Consider the following 21,704-nt stretch of genomic DNA (forward strand, 5'->3'; position numbering starts at 1 on the left):
TTCCTTTTTGGCCCTTATACAGAAGACATTCTTCATCTCACAATTGCACTATCAGTAAAGACGTAGCCAAGGTAAATTTGAGGTTTCATGCAAGTTAAAATCCCATTTTTAAGATAGGAAGTTTCTTTTTGAGATGATGAAAACAAGGCACTGCTAAGATTCGAACTCAGGATCTCCTGTTTACTAGACAGGCACTTTAACCAACTAAGCCACAGCACCACAAGCTGGAAAGCCTATGAAATCTAGGGAAGATGTAAGCACCGATCAAACCTTTCAAGTGGTTAACTTAACAAGACAACATTGAGTTGAGTTTCATTCCATGCACACAGAAACGTGGAACAGGATTTCATTCTCAGTCATGACAATTAAGCAACCAAGTAAATTATGAATAGCATTCATTCAACGACATTGACAATTTGCAGAATGCAATAGAATCTGGATCGATGACAAGGCCTTGGGTTTTGAAGTTCCATAATTGAATGATCCATCTTCTAGCACAGCTTCAATTTGGTACTTGTTTTTCTTCCAAATTATGACACAGAATAGGCAGATTGAAGGAATGCCACAGCAGGGCCAAAAGAGTTTGCCCCAATCTAACTGTAAAGAATAGACACTGTAATATCTTCAACGAAAACACACTGACCCGTAAAAATAATCATTACATCTTTTCTCCTTAGCGCATGTGCGCCATGTAGACGAGGTGGCCGAGTGGTTAAGGCGATGGACTGCTAATCCATTGTGCTCTGCATGCATGGGTTCGAATCCCATCCTCGTCGGTTTATTCTGCTTGTTTCATGTTGTATTGTTTTGTTTTCATTTCTAACCAAAGCGGTAGATACGTCAAGCTTGAAAGTTTATCTTCCTTTTTAAGAAAGCTGCTATCAAACTTTGCAGAGTTAGAAGTGTAATTCCACTGGTTTTATTTTGAAATGCTTGATGCCATCCTTTATTCTCTAAAGAAAGTTATGTCGTCTAATTCCTTTTTAAGCGTTTCGACAGCAGAGATTTTTTTTCTCTCAACTGCACTATGTTTTGACTATGGTAAAGACTTGTTTAATGTCATACAAGAACAAAAGTCCACCTTTTTTTGGCTAAAATGACCCAAACCGAGATGAAGAAAGAAAACCACTGCTGACGTTCGAAATCAAGATTTTCTGTTTACTAAACAGGCGCTTAGACCAACTAAGCCAAAGGACAAAAAGGTGTGATACTTTAAAAAGCCTGCTTAGCGAGTCAGATGCATAAAGAGGAGGAATTTCAAAATAAAATCCACTGGTTTTAAGTTGTCATGCTTGATGCCATCTTTCTTCCTTTTTGGCCCTTATACAGAAGACATTCTTCATCTCACAATTGCACTATCAGTAAAGACGTAGCCAAGGTAAATTTGAGGTTTCATGCAAGTTAAAATCCCATTTTTAAGATAGGAAGTTTCTTTTTGAGATGATGAAAACAAGGCACTGCTAAGATTCGAACTCAGGATCTCCTGTTTACTAGACAGGCGCTTTAACCAACTAAGCCACAGCACCACAAGCTGGAAAGCCTATGAAATCTAGGGAAGATGTAAGCACCGATCAAACCTTTCAAGTGGTTAACTTAACAAGACAACATTGAGTTGAGTTTCATTCCATGCACACAGAAACGTGGAACAGGATTTCATTCTCAGTCATGACAATTAAGCAACCAAGTAAATTATGAATAGCATTCATTCAACGACATTGACAATTTGCAGAATGCAATAGAATCTGGATCGATGACAAGGCCTTGGGTTTTGAAGTTCCATAATTGAATGATCCATCTTCTAGCACAGCTTCAATTTGGTACTTGTTTTTCTTCCAAGTTATGACACAGAATAGGCAGATTGAAGGAATGCCACAGCAGGGCCAAAAGAGTTTGCCCCAATCTAACTGTAAAGAATAGACACTGTAATATCTTCAACGAAAACACACTGACCCGTAAAAATAATCATTACATCTTTTCTCCTTAGCGCATGTGCGCCGTGTAGACGAGGTGGCCGAGTGGTTAAGGCGATGGACTGCTGATCCATTGTGCTCTGCATGCATGGGTTCGAATCCCATCCTCGTCGGTTTATTCTGCTTGTTTCATGTTGTATTGTTTTGTTTTCATTTCTAACCAAAGCGGTAGATACGTCAAGCTTGAAAGTTTATATTCCTTTTTAAGAAAGCTGCTATCAAACTTTGCAGAGTTAGAAGTGTAATTCCACTGGTTTTATTTTGAAATGCTTGATGCCATCCTTTATTCTCTAAAGAAAGTTATGTCGTCTAATTCCTTTTTAAGCGTTTCGACAGCAGAGATTTTTTTTCTCTCAACTGCACTATGTTTTGACTATGGTAAAGACTTGTTTAATGTCATACAAGAACAAAAGTCCACCTTTTTTTGGCTAAAATGACCCAAACCGAGATGAAGAAAGAAAACCACTGCTGACGTTCGAAATCAAGATTTTCTGTTTACTAAACAGGCGCTTAGACCAACTAAGCCAAAGGACAAAAAGGTGTGATACTTTAAAAAGCCTGCTTAGCGAGTCAGATGCATAAAGAGGAGGAATTTCAAAATAAAATCCACTGGTTTTAAGTTGTCATGCTTGATGCCATCTTTCTTCCTTTTTGGCCCTTATACAGAAGACATTCTTCATCTCACAATTGCACTATCAGTAAAGACGTAGCCAAGGTAAATTTGAGGTTTCATGCAAGTTAAAATCCCATTTTTAAGATAGGAAGTTTCTTTTTGAGATGATGAAAACAAGGCACTGCTAAGATTCGAACTCAGGATCTCCTGTTTACTAGACAGGCACTTTAACCAACTAAGCCACAGCACCACAAGCTGGAAAGCCTATGAAATCTAGGGAAGATGTAAGCACCGATCAAACCTTTCAAGTGGTTAACTTAACAAGACAACATTGAGTTGAGTTTCATTCCATGCACACAGAAACGTGGAACAGGATTTCATTCTCAGTCATGACAATTAAGCAACCAAGTAAATTATGAATAGCATTCATTCAACGACATTGACAATTTGCAGAATGCAATAGAATCTGGATCGATGACAAGGCCTTGGGTTTTGAAGTTCCATAATTGAATGATCCATCTTCTAGCACAGCTTCAATTTGGTACTTGTTTTTCTTCCAAGTTATGACACAGAATAGGCAGATTGAAGGAATGCCACAGCAGGGCCAAAAGAGTTTGCCCCAATCTAACTGTAAAGAATAGACACTGTAATATCTTCAACGAAAACACACTGACCCGTAAAAATAATCATTACATCTTTTCTCCTTAGCGCATGTGCGCCATGTAGACGAGGTGGCCGAGTGGTTAAGGCGATGGACTGCTAATCCATTGTGCTCTGCATGCATGGGTTCGAATCCCATCCTCGTCGGTTTATTCTGCTTGTTTCATGTTGTATTGTTTTGTTTTCATTTCTAACCAAAGCGGTAGATACGTCAAGCTTGAAAGTTTATATTCCTTTTTAAGAAAGCTGCTATCAAACTTTGCAGAGTTAGAAGTGTAATTCCACTGGTTTTATTTTGAAATGCTTGATGCCATCCTTTATTCTCTAAAGAAAGTTATATCGTCTAATTCCTTTTTAAGCGTTTCGACAGCAGAGATTTTTTTTCTCTCAACTGCACTATGTTTTGACTGTGGTAAAGACTTGTTTAATGTCATACAAGAACAAAAGTCCACCTTTTTTTGGCTAAAATGACCCAAACTGAGATGAAGAAAGAAAACCACTGCTGACGTTCAAAATCAAGATTTTCTGTTTACTAAACAGGCACTTAGACCAACTAAGCCAAAGGACAAAAAGGTGTGATACTTTAGAAAGCCTGCTTAGCGAGTCAGATGCATAAAGAGGAGGAATTTCAAAATAAAATCCACTGGTTTTAAGTTGTCATGCTTGATGCCATCTTTCTTCCTTTTTGGCCCTTATACAGAAGACATTCTTCATCTCACAATTGCACTATCAGTAAAGACGTAGCCAAGGTAAATTTGAGGTTTCATGCAAGTTAAAATCCCATTTTTAAGATAGGAAGTTTCTTTTTGAGATGATGAAAACAAGGCACTGCTAAGATTCGAACTCAGGATCTCCTGTTTACTAGACAGGCGCTTTAACCAACTAAGCCACAGCACCACAAGCTGGAAAGCCTATGAAATCTAGGGAAGATGTAAGCACCGATCAAACCTTTCAAGTGGTTAACTTAACAAGACAACATTGAGTTGAGTTTCATTCCATGCACACAGAAACGTGGAACAGGATTTCATTCTCAGTCATGACAATTAAGCAACCAAGTAAATTATGAATAGCATTCATTCAACGACATTGACAATTTGCAGAATGCAATAGAATCTGGATCGATGACAAGGCCTTGGGTTTTGAAGTTCCATAATTGAATGATCCATCTTCTAGCACAGCTTCAATTTGGTACTTGTTTTTCTTCCAAGTTATGACACAGAATAGGCAGATTGAAGGAATGCCACAGCAGGGCCAAAAGAGTTTGCCCCAATCTAACTGTAAAGAATAGACACTGTAATATCTTCAACGAAAACACACTGACCCGTAAAAATAATCATTACATCTTTTCTCCTTAGCGCATGTGCGCCGTGTAGACGAGGTGGCCGAGTGGTTAAGGCGATGGACTGCTAATCCATTGTGCTCTGCATGCATGGGTTCGAATCCCATCCTCGTCGGTTTATTCTGCTTGTTTCATGTTGTATTGTTTTGTTTTCATTTCTAACCAAAGCGGTAGATACGTCAAGCTTGAAAGTTTATATTCCTTTTTAAGAAAGCTGCTATCAAACTTTGCAGAGTTAGAAGTGTAATTCCACTGGTTTTATTTTGAAATGCTTGATGCCATCCTTTATTCTCTAAAGAAAGTTATATCGTCTAATTCCTTTTTAAGCGTTTCGACAGCAGAGATTTTTTTTCTCTCAACTGCACTATGTTTTGACTGTGGTAAAGACTTGTTTAATGTCATACAAGAACAAAAGTCCACCTTTTTTTGGCTAAAATGACCCAAACTGAGATGAAGAAAGAAAACCACTGCTGACGTTCAAAATCAAGATTTTCTGTTTACTAAACAGGCACTTAGACCAACTAAGCCAAAGGACAAAAAGGTGTGATACTTTAGAAAGCCTGCTTAGCGAGTCAGATGCATAAAGAGGAGGAATTTCAAAATAAAATCCACTGGTTTTAAGTTGTCATGCTTGATGCCATCTTTCTTCCTTTTTGGCCCTTATACAGAAGACATTCTTCATCTCACAATTGCACTATCAGTAAAGACGTAGCCAAGGTAAATTTGAGGTTTCATGCAAGTTAAAATCCCATTTTTAAGATAGGAAGTTTCTTTTTGAGATGATGAAAACAAGGCACTGCTAAGATTCGAACTCAGGATCTCCTGTTTACTAGACAGGCGCTTTAACCAACTAAGCCACAGCACCACAAGCTGGAAAGCCTATGAAATCTAGGGAAGATGTAAGCAACAATCAAACCTTTCAAGTGGTTAACTTAACAAGACAACATTGAGTTGAGTTTCATTCCATGCACACAGAAACGTGGAACAGGATTTCATTCTCAGTCATGACAATTAAGCAACCAAGTAAATTATGAATAGCATTCATTCAACGACATTGACAATTTGCAGAATGCAATAGAATCTGGATCGATGACAAGGCCTTGGGTTTTGAAGTTCCATAATTGAATGATCCATCTTCTAGCACAGCTTCAATTTGGTACTTGTTTTTCTTCCAAGTTATGACACAGAATAGGCAGATTGAAGGAATGCCACAGCAGGGCCAAATGAGTTTGCCCCAATCTAACTGTAAAGAATAGACACTGTAATATCTTCAACGAAAACACACTGACCCGTAAAAATAATCATTACATCTTTTCTCCTTAGCGCATGTGCGCCGTGTAGACGAGGTGGCCGAGTGGTTAAGGCGATGGACTGCTAATCCATTGTGCTCTGCATGCATGGGTTCGAATCCCATCCTCGTCGGTTTATTCTGCTTGTTTCATGTTGTATTGTTTTGTTTTCATTTCTAACCAAAGCGGTAGATACGTCAAGCTTGAAAGTTTATATTCCTTTTTAAGAAAGCTGCTATCAAACTTTGCAGAGTTAGAAGTGTAATTCCACTGGTTTTATTTTGAAATGCTTGATGCCATCCTTTATTCTCTAAAGAAAGTTATATCGTCTAATTCCTTTTTAAGCGTTTCGACAGCAGAGATTTTTTTTCTCTCAACTGCACTATGTTTTGACTGTGGTAAAGACTTGTTTAATGTCATACAAGAACAAAAGTCCACCTTTTTTTGGCTAAAATGACCCAAACTGAGATGAAGAAAGAAAACCACTGCTGACGTTCGAAATCAAGATTTTCTGTTTACTAAACAGGCACTTAGACCAACTAAGCCAAAGGACAAAAAGGTGTGATACTTTAGAAAGCCTGCTTAGCGAGTCAGATGCATAAAGAGGAGGAATTTCAAAATAAAATCCACTGGTTTTAAGTTGTCATGCTTGATGCCATCTTTCTTCCTTTTTGGCCCTTATACAGAAGACATTCTTCATCTCACAATTGCACTATCAGTAAAGACGTAGCCAAGGTAAATTTGAGGTTTCATGCAAGTTAAAATCCCATTTTTAAGATAGGAAGTTTCTTTTTGAGATGATGAAAACAAGGCACTGCTAAGATTCGAACTCAGGATCTCCTGTTTACTAGACAGGCGCTTTAACCAACTAAGCCACAGCACCACAAGCTGGAAAGCCAATGAAATCTAGGGAAGATGTAAGCACCGATCAAACCTTTCAAGTGGTTAACTTAACAAGACAACATTGAGTTGAGTTTCATTCCATGCACACAGAAACGTGGAACAGGATTTCATTCTCAGTCATGACAATTAAGCAACCAAGTAAATTATGAATAGCATTCATTCAACGACATTGACAATTTGCAGAATGCAATAGAATCTGGATCGATGACAAGGCCTTGGGTTTTGAAGTTCCATAATTGAATGATCCATCTTCTAGCACAGCTTCAATTTGGTACTTGTTTTTCTTCCAAGTTATGACACAGAATAGGCAGATTGAAGGAATGCCACAGCAGGGCCAAAAGAGTTTGCCCCAATCTAACTGTAAAGAATAGACACTGTAATATCTTCAACGAAAACACACTGACCCGTAAAAATAATCATTACATCTTTTCTCCTTAGCGCATGTGCGCCGTGTAGACGAGGTGGCCGAGTGGTTAAGGCGATGGACTGCTAATCCATTGTGCTCTGCATGCATGGGTTCGAATCCCATCCTCGTCGGTTTATTCTGCTTGTTTCATGTTGTATTGTTTTGTTTTCATTTCTAACCAAAGCGGTAGATACGTCAAGCTTGAAAGTTTATATTCCTTTTTAAGAAAGCTGCTATCAAACTTTGCAGAGTTAGAAGTGTAATTCCACTGGTTTTATTTTGAAATGCTTGATGCCATCCTTTATTCTCTAAAGAAAGTTATATCGTCTAATTCCTTTTTAAGCGTTTCGACAGCAGAGATTTTTTTTCTCTCAACTGCACTATGTTTTGACTGTGGTAAAGACTTGTTTAATGTCATACAAGAACAAAAGTCCACCTTTTTTTGGCTAAAATGACCCAAACTGAGATGAAGAAAGAAAACCACTGCTGACGTTCAAAATCAAGATTTTCTGTTTACTAAACAGGCACTTAGACCAACTAAGCCAAAGGACAAAAAGGTGTGATACTTTAGAAAGCCTGCTTAGCGAGTCAGATGCATAAAGAGGAGGAATTTCAAAATAAAATCCACTGGTTTTAAGTTGTCATGCTTGATGCCATCTTTCTTCCTTTTTGGCCCTTATACAGAAGACATTCTTCATCTCACAATTGCACTATCAGTAAAGACGTAGCCAAGGTAAATTTGAGGTTTCATGCAAGTTAAAATCCCATTTTTAAGATAGGAAGTTTCTTTTTGAGATGATGAAAACAAGGCACTGCTAAGATTCGAACTCAGGATCTCCTGTTTACTAGACAGGCGCTTTAACCAACTAAGCCACAGCACCACAAGCTGGAAAGCCTATGAAATCTAGGGAAGATGTAAGCAACAATCAAACCTTTCAAGTGGTTAACTTAACAAGACAACATTGAGTTGAGTTTCATTCCATGCACACAGAAACGTGGAACAGGATTTCATTCTCAGTCATGACAATTAAGCAACCAAGTAAATTATGAATAGCATTCATTCAACGACATTGACAATTTGCAGAATGCAATAGAATCTGGATCGATGACAAGGCCTTGGGTTTTGAAGTTCCATAATTGAATGATCCATCTTCTAGCACAGCTTCAATTTGGTACTTGTTTTTCTTCCAAGTTATGACACAGAATAGGCAGATTGAAGGAATGCCACAGCAGGGCCAAATGAGTTTGCCCCAATCTAACTGTAAAGAATAGACACTGTAATATCTTCAACGAAAACACACTGACCCGTAAAAATAATCATTACATCTTTTCTCCTTAGCGCATGTGCGCCGTGTAGACGAGGTGGCCGAGTGGTTAAGGCGATGGACTGCTAATCCATTGTGCTCTGCATGCATGGGTTCGAATCCCATCCTCGTCGGTTTATTCTGCTTGTTTCATGTTGTATTGTTTTGTTTTCATTTCTAACCAAAGCGGTAGATACGTCAAGCTTGAAAGTTTATATTCCTTTTTAAGAAAGCTGCTATCAAACTTTGCAGAGTTAGAAGTGTAATTCCACTGGTTTTATTTTGAAATGCTTGATGCCATCCTTTATTCTCTAAAGAAAGTTATATCGTCTAATTCCTTTTTAAGCGTTTCGACAGCAGAGATTTTTTTTCTCTCAACTGCACTATGTTTTGACTGTGGTAAAGACTTGTTTAATGTCATACAAGAACAAAAGTCCACCTTTTTTTGGCTAAAATGACCCAAACTGAGATGAAGAAAGAAAACCACTGCTGACGTTCGAAATCAAGATTTTCTGTTTACTAAACAGGCACTTAGACCAACTAAGCCAAAGGACAAAAAGGTGTGATACTTTAGAAAGCCTGCTTAGCGAGTCAGATGCATAAAGAGGAGGAATTTCAAAATAAAATCCACTGGTTTTAAGTTGTCATGCTTGATGCCATCTTTCTTCCTTTTTGGCCCTTATACAGAAGACATTCTTCATCTCACAATTGCACTATCAGTAAAGACGTAGCCAAGGTAAATTTGAGGTTTCATGCAAGTTAAAATCCCATTTTTAAGATAGGAAGTTTCTTTTTGAGATGATGAAAACAAGGCACTGCTAAGATTCGAACTCAGGATCTCCTGTTTACTAGACAGGCGCTTTAACCAACTAAGCCACAGCACCACAAGCTGGAAAGCCAATGAAATCTAGGGAAGATGTAAGCACCGATCAAACCTTTCAAGTGGTTAACTTAACAAGACAACATTGAGTTGAGTTTCATTCCATGCACACAGAAACGTGGAACAGGATTTCATTCTCAGTCATGACAATTAAGCAACCAAGTAAATTATGAATAGCATTCATTCAACGACATTGACAATTTGCAGAATGCAATAGAATCTGGATCGATGACAAGGCCTTGGGTTTTGAAGTTCCATAATTGAATGATCCATCTTCTAGCACAGCTTCAATTTGGTACTTGTTTTTCTTCCAAGTTATGACACAGAATAGGCAGATTGAAGGAATGCCACAGCAGGGCCAAAAGAGTTTGCCCCAATCTAACTGTAAAGAATAGACACTGTAATATCTTCAACGAAAACACACTGACCCGTAAAAATAATCATTACATCTTTTCTCCTTAGCGCATGTGCGCCGTGTAGACGAGGTGGCCGAGTGGTTAAGGCGATGGACTGCTAATCCATTGTGCTCTGCATGCATGGGTTCGAATCCCATCCTCGTCGGTTTATTCTGCTTGTTTCATGTTGTATTGTTTTGTTTTCATTTCTAACCAAAGCGGTAGATACGTCAAGATTGAAAGTTTATATTCCTTTTTAAGAAAGCTGCTATCAAACTTTGCAGAGTTAGAAGTGTAATTCCACTGGTTTTATTTTGAAATGCTTGATGCCATCCTTTATTCTCTAAAGAAAGTTATATCGTCTAATTCCTTTTTAAGCGTTTCGACAGCAGAGATTTTTTTTCTCTCAACTGCACTATGTTTTGACTGTGGTAAAGACTTGTTTAATGTCATACAAGAACAAAAGTCCACCTTTTTTTGGCTAAAATGACCCAAACTGAGATGAAGAAAGAAAACCACTGCTGACGTTCAAAATCAAGATTTTCTGTTTACTAAACAGGCACTTAGACCAACTAAGCCAAAGGACAAAAAGGTGTGATACTTTAGAAAGCCTGCTTAGCGAGTCAGATGCATAAAGAGGAGGAATTTCAAAATAAAATCCACTGGTTTTAAGTTGTCATGCTTGATGCCATCTTTCTTCCTTTTTGGCCCTTATACAGAAGACATTCTTCATCTCACAATTGCACTATCAGTAAAGACGTAGCCAAGGTAAATTTGAGGTTTCATGCAAGTTAAAATCCCATTTTTAAGATAGGAAGTTTCTTTTTGAGATGATGAAAACAAGGCACTGCTAAGATTCGAACTCAGGATCTCCTGTTTACTAGACAGGCGCTTTAACCAACTAAGCCACAGCACCACAAGCTGGAAAGCCTATGAAATCTAGGGAAGATGTAAGCAACAATCAAACCTTTCAAGTGGTTAACTTAACAAGACAACATTGAGTTGAGTTTCATTCCATGCACACAGAAACGTGGAACAGGATTTCATTCTCAGTCATGACAATTAAGCAACCAAGTAAATTATGAATAGCATTCATTCAACGACATTGACAATTTGCAGAATGCAATAGAATCTGGATCGATGACAAGGCCTTGGGTTTTGAAGTTCCATAATTGAATGATCCATCTTCTAGCACAGCTTCAATTTGGTACTTGTTTTTCTTCCAAGTTATGACACAGAATAGGCAGATTGAAGGAATGCCACAGCAGGGCCAAATGAGTTTGCCCCAATCTAACTGTAAAGAATAGACACTGTAATATCTTCAACGAAAACACACTGACCCGTAAAAATAATCATTACATCTTTTCTCCTTAGCGCATGTGCGCCGTGTAGACGAGGTGGCCGAGTGGTTAAGGCGATGGACTGCTAATCCATTGTGCTCTGCATGCATGGGTTCGAATCCCATCCTCGTCGGTTTATTCTGCTTGTTTCATGTTGTATTGTTTTGTTTTCATTTCTAACCAAAGCGGTAGATACGTCAAGCTTGAAAGTTTATATTCCTTTTTAAGAAAGCTGCTATCAAACTTTGCAGAGTTAGAAGTGTAATTCCACTGGTTTTATTTTGAAATGCTTGATGCCATCCTTTATTCTCTAAAGAAAGTTATATCGTCTAATTCCTTTTTAAGCGTTTCGACAGCAGAGATTTTTTTTCTCTCAACTGCACTATGTTTTGACTGTGGTAAAGACTTGTTTAATGTCATACAAGAACAAAAGTCCACCTTTTTTTGGCTAAAATGACCCAAACTGAGATGAAGAAAGAAAACCACTGCTGACGTTCGAAATCAAGATTTTCTGTTTACTAAACAGGCACTTAGACCAACTAAGCCAAAGGACAAAAAGGTGTGATACTTTAGAAAGCCTGCTTAGCGAGTCAGATGCATAAAGAGGAGGAATTTCAAAATAAAATCCACTGGTTTTAAGTTGTCATGCTTGATGCCATCTTTCTTCCTTTTTGGCCCTTATACAGAAGACATTCTTCATCTCACAATTGCACTATCAGTAAAGACGTAGCCAAGGTAAATTTGAGGTTTCATGCAAGTTAAAATCCCATTTTTAAGATAGGAAGTTTCTTTTTGAGATGATGAAAACAAGGCACTGCTAAGATTCGAACTCAGGATCTCCTGTTTACTAGACAGGCGCTTTAACCAACTAAGCCACAGCACCACAAGCTGGAAAGCCAATGAAATCTAGGGAAGATGTAAGCACCGATCAAACCTTTCAAGTGGTTAACTTAACAAGACAACATTGAGTTGAGTTTCATTCCATGCACACAGAAACGTGGAACAGGATTTCATTCTCAGTCATGACAATTAAGCAACCAAGTAAATTATGAATAGCATTCATTCAACGACATTGACAATTTGCAGAATGCAATAGAATCTGGATCGATGACAAGGCCTTGGGTTTTGAAGTTCCATAATTGAATGATCCATCTTCTAGCACAGCTTCAATTTGGTACTTGTTTTTCTTCCAAGTTATGACACAGAATAGGCAGATTGAAGGAATGCCACAGCAGGGCCAAAAGAGTTTGCCCCAATCTAACTGTAAAGAATAGACACTGTAATATCTTCAACGAAAACACACTGACCCGTAAAAATAATCATTACATCTTTTCTCCTTAGCGCATGTGCGCCGTGTAGACGAGGTGGCCGAGTGGTTAAGGCGATGGACTGCTGATCCATTGTGCTCTGCATGCATGGGTTCGAATCCCATCCTCGTCGGTTTATTCTGCTTGTTTCATGTTGTATTGTTTTGTTTTCATTTCTAACCAAAGCGGTAGATACGTCAAGCTTGAAAGTTTATATTCCTTTTTAAGAAAGCTGCTATCAAACTTTGCAGAGTTAGAAGTGTAATTCCACTGGTTTTATTTTGAAATGCTTGATGCCATCCTTTATTCTCTAAAGAAAGTTATGTCGTCTAATTCCTTTTTAAGCGTTTCGACAGCAGAGATTTTTTTTCTCTCAACTGCACTATGTTTTGACTATGGTAAAGACTTGTTTAATGTCATACAAGAACAAAAGTCCACCTTTTTTTGGCTAAAATGACCCAAACCGAGATGAAGAAAGAAAACCACTGCTGACGTTCGAAATCAAGATTTTCTGTTTACTAAACAGGCGCTTAGACCAACTAAGCCAAAGGACAAAAAGGTGTGATACTTTAAAAAGCCTGCTTAGCGAGTCAGATGCATAAAGAGGAGGAATTTCAAAATAAAATCCACTGGTTTTAAGTTGTCATGCTTGATGCCATCTTTCTTCCTTTTTGGCCCTTATACAGAAGACATTCTTCATCTCACAATTGCACTATCAGTAAAGACGTAGCCAAGGTAAATTTGAGGTTTCATGCAAGTTAAAATCCCATTTTTAAGATAGGAAGTTTCTTTTTGAGATGATGAAAACAAGGCACTGCTAAGATTCGAACTCAGGATCTCCTGTTTACTAGACAGGCGCTTTAACCAACTAAGCCACAGCACCACAAGCTGGAAAGCCTATGAAATCTAGGGAAGATGTAAGCACCGATCAAACCTTTCAAGTGGTTAACTTAACAAGACAACATTGAGTTGAGTTTCATTCCATGCACACAGAAACGTGGAACAGGATTTCATTCTCAGTCATGACAATTAAGCAACCAAGTAAATTATGAATAGCATTCATTCAACGACATTGACAATTTGCAGAATGCAATAGAATCTGGATCGATGACAAGGCCTTGGGTTTTGAAGTTCCATAATTGAATGATCCATCTTCTAGCACAGCTTCAATTTGGTACTTGTTTTTCTTCCAAGTTATGACACAGAATAGGCAGATTGAAGGAATGCCACAGCAGGGCCAAAAGAGTTTGCCCCAATCTAACTGTAAAGAATAGACACTGTAATATCTTCAACGAAAACACACTGACCCGTAAAAATAATCATTACATCTTTTCTCCTTAGCGCATGTGCGCCGTGTAGACGAGGTGGCCGAGTGGTTAAGGCGATGGACTGCAAATCCATTGTGCTCTGCATGCATGGGTTCGAATCCCATCCTCGTCGGTTTATTCTGCTTGTTTCATGTTGTATTGTTTTGTTTTCATTTCTAACCAAAGCGGTAGATACGTCAAGCTTGAAAGTTTATATTCCTTTTTAAGAAAGCTGCTATCAAACTTTGCAGAGTTAGAAGTGTAATTCCACTGGTTTTATTTTGAAATGCTTGATGCCATCCTTTATTCTCTAAAGAAAGTTATATCGTCTAATTCCTTTTTAAGCGTTTCGACAGCAGAGATTTTTTTTCTCTCAACTGCACTATGTTTTGACTGTGGTAAAGACTTGTTTAATGTCATACAAGAACAAAAGTCCACCTTTTTTTGGCTAAAATGACCCAAACTGAGATGAAGAAAGAAAACCACTGCTGACGTTCGAAATCAAGATTTTCTGTTTACTAAACAGGCACTTAGACCAACTAAGCCAAAGGACAAAAAGGTGTGATACTTTAGAAAGCCTGCTTAGCGAGTCAGATGCATAAAGAGGAGGAATTTCAAAATAAAATCCACTGGTTTTAAGTTGTCATGCTTGATGCCATCTTTCTTCCTTTTTGGCCCTTATACAGAAGACATTCTTCATCTCACAATTGCACTATCAGTAAAGACGTAGCCAAGGTAAATTTGAGGTTTCATGCAAGTTAAAATCCCATTTTTAAGATAGGAAGTTTCTTTTTGAGATGATGAAAACAAGGCACTGCTAAGATTCGAACTCAGGATCTCCTGTTTACTAGACAGGCGCTTTAACCAACTAAGCCACAGCACCACAAGCTGGAAAGCCAATGAAATCTAGGGAAGATGTAAGCACCGATCAAACCTTTCAAGTGGTTAACTTAACAAGACAACATTGAGTTGAGTTTCATTCCATGCACACAGAAACGTGGAACAGGATTTCATTCTCAGTCATGACAATTAAGCAACCAAGTAAATTATGAATAGCATTCATTCAACGACATTGACAATTTGCAGAATGCAATAGAATCTGGATCGATGACAAGGCCTTGGGTTTTGAAGTTCCATAATTGAATGATCCATCTTCTAGCACAGCTTCAATTTGGTACTTGTTTTTCTTCCAAGTTATGACACAGAATAGGCAGATTGAAGGAATGCCACAGCAGGGCCAAAAGAGTTTGCCCCAATCTAACTGTAAAGAATAGACACTGTAATATCTTCAACGAAAACACACTGACCCGTAAAAATAATCATTACATCTTTTCTCCTTAGCGCAAGTGCGCCGTGTAGACGAGGTGGCCGAGTGGTTAAGGCGATGGACTGCTGATCCATTGTGCTCTGCATGCATGGGTTCGAATCCCATCCTCGTCGGTTTATTCTGCTTGTTTCATGTTGTATTGTTTTGTTTTCATTTCTAACCAAAGCGGTAGATACGTCAAGCTTGAAAGTTTATATTCCTTTTTAAGAAAGCTGCTATCAAACTTTGCAGAGTTAGAAGTGTAATTCCACTGGTTTTATTTTGAAATGCTTGATGCCATCCTTTATTCTCTAAAGAAAGTTATGTCGTCTAATTCCTTTTTAAGCGTTTCGACAGCAGAGATTTTTTTTCTCTCAACTGCACTATGTTTTGACTATGGTAAAGACTTGTTTAATGTCATACAAGAACAAAAGTCCACCTTTTTTTGGCTAAAATGACCCAAACCGAGATGAAGAAAGAAAACCACTGCTGACGTTCGAAATCAAGATTTTCTGTTTACTAAACAGGCGCTTAGACCAACTAAGCCAAAGGACAAAAAGGTGTGATACTTTAAAAAGCCTGCTTAGCGAGTCAGATGCATAAAGAGGAGGAATTTCAAAATAAAATCCACTGGTTTTAAGTTGTCATGCTTGATGCCATCTTTCTTCCTTTTTGGCCCTTATACAGAAGACATTCTTCATCTCACAATTGCACTATCAGTAAAGACGTAGCCAAGGTAAATTTGAGGTTTCATGCAAGTTAAAATCCCATTTTTAAGATAGGAAGTTTCTTTTTGAGATGATGAAAACAAGGCACTGCTAAGATTCGAACTCAGGATCTCCTGTTTACTAGACAGGCACTTTAACCAACTAAGCCACAGCACCACAAGCTGGAAAGCCTATGAAATCTAGGGAAGATGTAAGCACCGATCAAACCTTTCAAGTGGTTAACTTAACAAGACAACATTGAGTTGAGTTTCATTCCATGCACACAGAAACGTGGAACAGGATTTCATTCTCAGTCATGACAATTAAGCAACCAAGTAAATTATGAATAGCATTCATTCAACGACATTGACAATTTGCAGAATGCAATAGAATCTGGATCGATGACAAGGCCTTGGGTTTTGAAGTTCCATAATTGAATGATCCATCTTCTAGCACAGCTTCAATTTGGTACTTGTTTTTCTTCCAAGTTATGACACAGAATAGGCAGATTGAAGGAATGCCACAGCAGGGCCAAAAGAGTTTGCCCCAATCTAACTGTAAAGAATAGACACTGTAATATCTTCAACGAAAACACACTGACCCGTAAAAATAATCATTACATCTTTTCTCCTTAGCGCATGTGCGCCATGTAGACGAGGTGGCCGAGTGGTTAAGGCGATGGACTGCTAATCCATTGTGCTCTGCATGCATGGGTTCGAATCCCATCCTCGTCGGTTTATTCTGCTTGTTTCATGTTGTATTGTTTTGTTTTCATTTCTAACCAAAGCGGTAGATACGTCAAGCTTGAAAGTTTATATTCCTTTTTAAGAAAGCTGCTATCAAACTTTGCAGAGTTAGAAGTGTAATTCCACTGGTTTTATTTTGAAATGCTTGATGCCATCCTTTATTCTCTAAAGAAAGTTATATCGTCTAATTCCTTTTTAAGCGTTTCGACAGCAGAGATTTTTTTTCTCTCAACTGCACTATGTTTTGACTGTGGTAAAGACTTGTTTAATGTCATACAAGAACAAAAGTCCACCTTTTTTTGGCTAAAATGACCCAAACTGAGATGAAGAAAGAAAACCACTGCTGACGTTCAAAATCAAGATTTTCTGTTTACTAAACAGGCACTTAGACCAACTAAGCCAAAGGACAAAAAGGTGTGATACTTTAGAAAGCCTGCTTAGCGAGTCAGATGCATAAAGAGGAGGAATTTCAAAATAAAATCCACTGGTTTTAAGTTGTCATGCTTGATGCCATCTTTCTTCCTTTTTGGCCCTTATACAGAAGACATTCTTCATCTCACAATTGCACTATCAGTAAAGACGTAGCCAAGGTAAATTTGAGGTTTCATGCAAGTTAAAATCCCATTTTTAAGATAGGAAGTTTCTTTTTGAGATGATGAAAACAAGGCACTGCTAAGATTCGAACTCAGGATCTCCTGTTTACTAGACAGGCGCTTTAACCAACTAAGCCACAGCACCACAAGCTGGAAAGCCTATGAAATCTAGGGAAGATGTAAGCACCGATCAAACCTTTCAAGTGGTTAACTTAACAAGACAACATTGAGTTGAGTTTCATTCCATGCACACAGAAACGTGGAACAGGATTTCATTCTCAGTCATGACAATTAAGCAACCAAGTAAATTATGAATAGCATTCATTCAACGACATTGACAATTTGCAGAATGCAATAGAATCTGGATCGATGACAAGGCCTTGGGTTTTGAAGTTCCATAATTGAATGATCCATCTTCTAGCACAGCTTCAATTTGGTACTTGTTTTTCTTCCAAGTTATGACACAGAATAGGCAGATTGAAGGAATGCCACAGCAGGGCCAAAAGAGTTTGCCCCAATCTAACTGTAAAGAATAGACACTGTAATATCTTCAACGAAAACAAACTGACCCGTAAAAATAATCATTACATCTTTTCTCCTTAGCGCATGTCCGCCATGTAGACGAGGTGGCCGAGTGGTTAAGGCGATGGACTGCTAATCCATTGTGCTCTGCATGCATGGGTTCGAATCCCATCCGCGTCGGTTTATTCTGCGTGTTTCATGTTGTATTGTTTTGTTTTCATTTCTAGCCAAAGCGGTAGATACGTCAAGCTTGAAAGTTTATCTTCCTTTTTAAGAAAGCTGCTATCAAACTTTGCAGAGTTAGAAGTGTAATTCCACTGGTTTTATTTTGAAATGCTTGATGCCATCCTTTATTCTCTAAAGAAAGTTATGTCGTCTAATTCCTTTTTAAGCGTTTCGACAGCAGAGATTTTTTTTCTCTCAACTGCACTATGTTTTGACTATGGTAAAGACTTGTTTAATGTCATACAAGAACAAAAGTCCACCTTTTTTTGGCTAAAATGACCCAAACCGAGATGAAGAAAGAAAACCACTGCTGACGTTCGAAATCAAGATTTTCTGTTTACTAAACAGGCGCTTAGACCAACTAAGCCAAAGGACAAAAAGGTGTGATACTTTAAAAAGCCTGCTTAGCGAGTCAGATGCATAAAGAGGAGGAATTTCAAAATAAAATCCACTGGTTTTAAGTTGTCATGCTTGATGCCATCTTTCTTCCTTTTTGGCCCTTATACAGAAGACATTCTTCATCTCACAATTGCACTATCAGTAAAGACGTAGCCAAGGTAAATTTGAGGTTTCATGCAAGTTAAAATCCCATTTTTAAGATAGGAAGTTTCTTTTTGAGATGATGAAAACAAGGCACTGCTAAGATTCGAACTCAGGATCTCCTGTTTACTAGACAGGCGCTTTAACCAACTAAGCCACAGCACCACAAGCTGGAAAGCCTATGAAATCTAGGGAAGATGTAAGCACCGATCAAACCTTTCAAGTGGTTAACTTAACGAGACAACATTGAGTTGAGTTTCATTCCATGCACACAGAAACGTGGAACAGGATTTCATTCTCAGTCATGACAATTAAGCAACCAAGTAAATTATGAATAGCATTCATTCAACGACATTGACAATTTGCAGAATGCAATAGAATCTGGATCGATGACAAGGCCTTGGGTTTTGAAGTTCCATAATTGAATGATCCATCTTCTAGCACAGCTTCAATTTGGTACTTGTTTTTCTTCCAAGTTATGACACAGAATAGGCAGATTGAAGGAATGCCACAGCAGGGCCAAAAGAGTTTGCCCCAATCTAACTGTAAAGAATAGACACTGTAATATCTTCAACGAAAACACACTGACCCGTAAAAATAATCATTACATCTTTTCTCCTTAGCACATGTGCGCCGTGTAGACGAGGTGGCCGAGTGGTTAAGGCGATGGACTGCTGATCCATTGTGCTCTGCATGCATGGGTTCGAATCCCATCCTCGTCGGTTTATTCTGCTTGTTTCATGTTGTATTGTTTTGTTTTCATTTCTAACCAAAGCGGTAGATACGTCAAGCTTGAAAGTTTATATTCCTTTTTAAGAAAGCTGCTATCAAACTTTGCAGAGTTAGAAGTGTAATTCCACTGGTTTTATTTTGAAATGCTTGATGCCATCCTTTATTCTCTAAAGAAAGTTATGTCGTCTAATTCCTTTTTAAGCGTTTCGACAGCAGAGATTTTTTTTCTCTCAACTGCACTATGTTTTGACTATGGTAAAGACTTGTTTAATGTCATACAAGAACAAAAGTCCACCTTTTTTTGGCTAAAATGACCCAAACCGAGATGAAGAAAGAAAACCACTGCTGACGTTCGAAATCAAGATTTTCTGTTTACTAAACAGGCGCTTAGACCAACTAAGCCAAAGGACAAAAAGGTGTGATACTTTAAAAAGCCTGCTTAGCGAGTCAGATGCATAAAGAGGAGGAATTTCAAAATAAAATCCACTGGTTTTAAGTTGTCATGCTTGATGCCATCTTTCTTCCTTTTTGGCCCTTATACAGAAGACATTCTTCATCTCACAATTGCACTATCAGTAAAGACGTAGCCAAGGTAAATTTGAGGTTTCATGCAAGTTAAAATCCCATTTTTAAGATAGGAAGTTTCTTTTTGAGATGATGAAAACAAGGCACTGCTAAGATTCGAACTCAGGATCTCCTGTTTACTAGACAGGCACTTTAACCAACTAAGCCACAGCACCACAAGCTGGAAAGCCTATGAAATCTAGGGAAGATGTAAGCACCGATCAAACCTTTCAAGTGGTTAACTTAACAAGACAACATTGAGTTGAGTTTCATTCCATGCACACAGAAACGTGGAACAGGATTTCATTCTCAGTCATGACAATTAAGCAACCAAGTAAATTATGAATAGCATTCATTCAACGACATTGACAATTTGCAGAATGCAATAGAATCTGGATCGATGACAAGGCCTTGGGTTTTGAAGTTCCATAATTGAATGATCCATCTTCTAGCACAGCTTCAATTTGGTACTTGTTTTTCTTCCAAGTTATGACACAGAATAGGCAGATTGAAGGAATGCCACAGCAGGGCCAAAAGAGTTTGCCCCAATCTAACTGTAAAGAATAGACACTGTAATATCTTCAACGAAAACACACTGACCCGTAAAAATAATCATTACATCTTTTCTCCTTAGCGCATGTGCGCCGTGTAGACGAGGTGGCCGAGTGGTTAAGGCGATGGACTGCTGATCCATTGTGCTCTGCATGCATGGGTTCGAATCCCATCCGCGTCGGTTTATTCTGCGTGTTTCATGTTGTATTGTTTTGTTTTCATTTCTAGCCAAAGCGGTAGATACGTCAAGCTTGAAAGTTTATCTTCCTTTTTAAGAAAGCTGCTATCAAACTTTGCAGAGTTAGAAGTGTAATTCCACTGGTTTTATTTTGAAATGCTTGATGCCATCCTTTATTCTCTAAAGAAAGTTATGTCGTCTAATTCCTTTTTAAGCGTTTCGACAGCAGAGATTTTTTTTCTCTCAACTGCACTATGTTTTGACTATGGTAAAGACTTGTTTAATGTCATACAAGAACAAAAGTCCACCTTTTTTTGGCTAAAATGACCCAAACCGAGATGAAGAAAGAAAACCACTGCTGACGTTCGAAATCAAGATTTTCTGTTTACTAAACAGGCGCTTAGACCAACTAAGCCAAAGGACTAAAAGGTGTGATACTTTAAAAAGCCTGCTTAGCGAGTCAGATGCATAAAGAGGAGGAATTTCAAAATAAAATCCACTGGTTTTAAGTTGTCATGCTTGATGCCATCTTTCTTCCTTTTTGGCCCTTATACAGAAGACATTCTTCATCTCACAATTGCACTATCAGTAAAGACGTAGCCAAGGTAAATTTGAGGTTTCATGCAAGTTAAAATCCCATTTTTAAGATAGGAAGTTTCTTTTTGAGATGATGAAAACAAGGCACTGCTAAGATTCGAACTCAGGATCTCCTGTTTACTAGACAGGCGCTTTAACCAACTAAGCCACAGCACCACAAGCTGGAAAGCCTATGAAATCTAGGGAAGATGTAAGCACCGATCAAACCTTTCAAGTGGTTAACTTAACAAGACAACATTGAGTTGAGTTTCATTCCATGCACACAGAAACGTGGAACAGGATTTCATTCTCAGTCATGACAATTAAGCAACCAAGTAAATTATGAATAGCATTCATTCAACGACATTGACAATTTGCAGAATGCAATAGAATCTGGATCGATGACAAGGCCTTGGGTTTTGAAGTTCCATAATTGAATGATCCATCTTCTAGCACAGCTTCAATTTGGTACTTGTTTTTCTTCCAAGTTATGACACAGAATAGGCAGATTGAAGGAATGCCACAGCAGGGCCAAAAGAGTTTGCCCCAATCTAACTGTAAAGAATAGACACTGTAATATCTTCAACGAAAACACACTGACCCGTAAAAATAATCATTACATCTTTTCTCCTTAGCGCATGTGCGCCGTGTAGACGAGGTGGCCGAGTGGTTAAGGCGATGGACTGCTGATCCATTGTGCTCTGCATGCATGGGTTCGAATCCCATCCTCGTCGGTTTATTCTGCTTGTT

The 21,704-nt window shown here is 38.3% G+C and overlaps 4 non-coding genes across 4 annotated transcripts; all 4 read left to right on the plus strand.

Annotated features, from left to right (window-relative positions):
* The first annotated feature begins 9,843 nt into the window (after nucleotides 1–9,843).
* Nucleotides 9,844–9,925, plus strand: TRNAS-GCU (transfer RNA serine (anticodon GCU)). Its single transcript has one exon. It is a non-coding gene; the product is annotated as a tRNA-Ser (tRNA).
* A 1,225-nt stretch (nucleotides 9,926–11,150) lies between these two features.
* TRNAS-GCU (transfer RNA serine (anticodon GCU)) lies at nucleotides 11,151–11,232 on the plus strand. The gene has a single exon. It is a non-coding gene; the product is annotated as a tRNA-Ser (tRNA).
* A 2,532-nt stretch (nucleotides 11,233–13,764) lies between these two features.
* Nucleotides 13,765–13,846, plus strand: TRNAC-GCA (transfer RNA cysteine (anticodon GCA)). The gene has a single exon. It is a non-coding gene; the product is annotated as a tRNA-Cys (tRNA).
* Nucleotides 13,847–16,378: 2,532 nt separating this feature from the next.
* On the plus strand, nucleotides 16,379–16,460 carry TRNAS-GCU (transfer RNA serine (anticodon GCU)). Its single transcript has one exon. It is a non-coding gene; the product is annotated as a tRNA-Ser (tRNA).
* Nucleotides 16,461–21,704: the final 5,244 nt, after the last annotated feature.

The sequence above is a fragment of the Ranitomeya imitator genome, chromosome 7 (genome assembly GCF_032444005.1).
Source record: "Ranitomeya imitator isolate aRanImi1 chromosome 7, aRanImi1.pri, whole genome shotgun sequence".
Classification (NCBI taxonomy): Eukaryota; Metazoa; Chordata; class Amphibia; order Anura; family Dendrobatidae; genus Ranitomeya; species Ranitomeya imitator.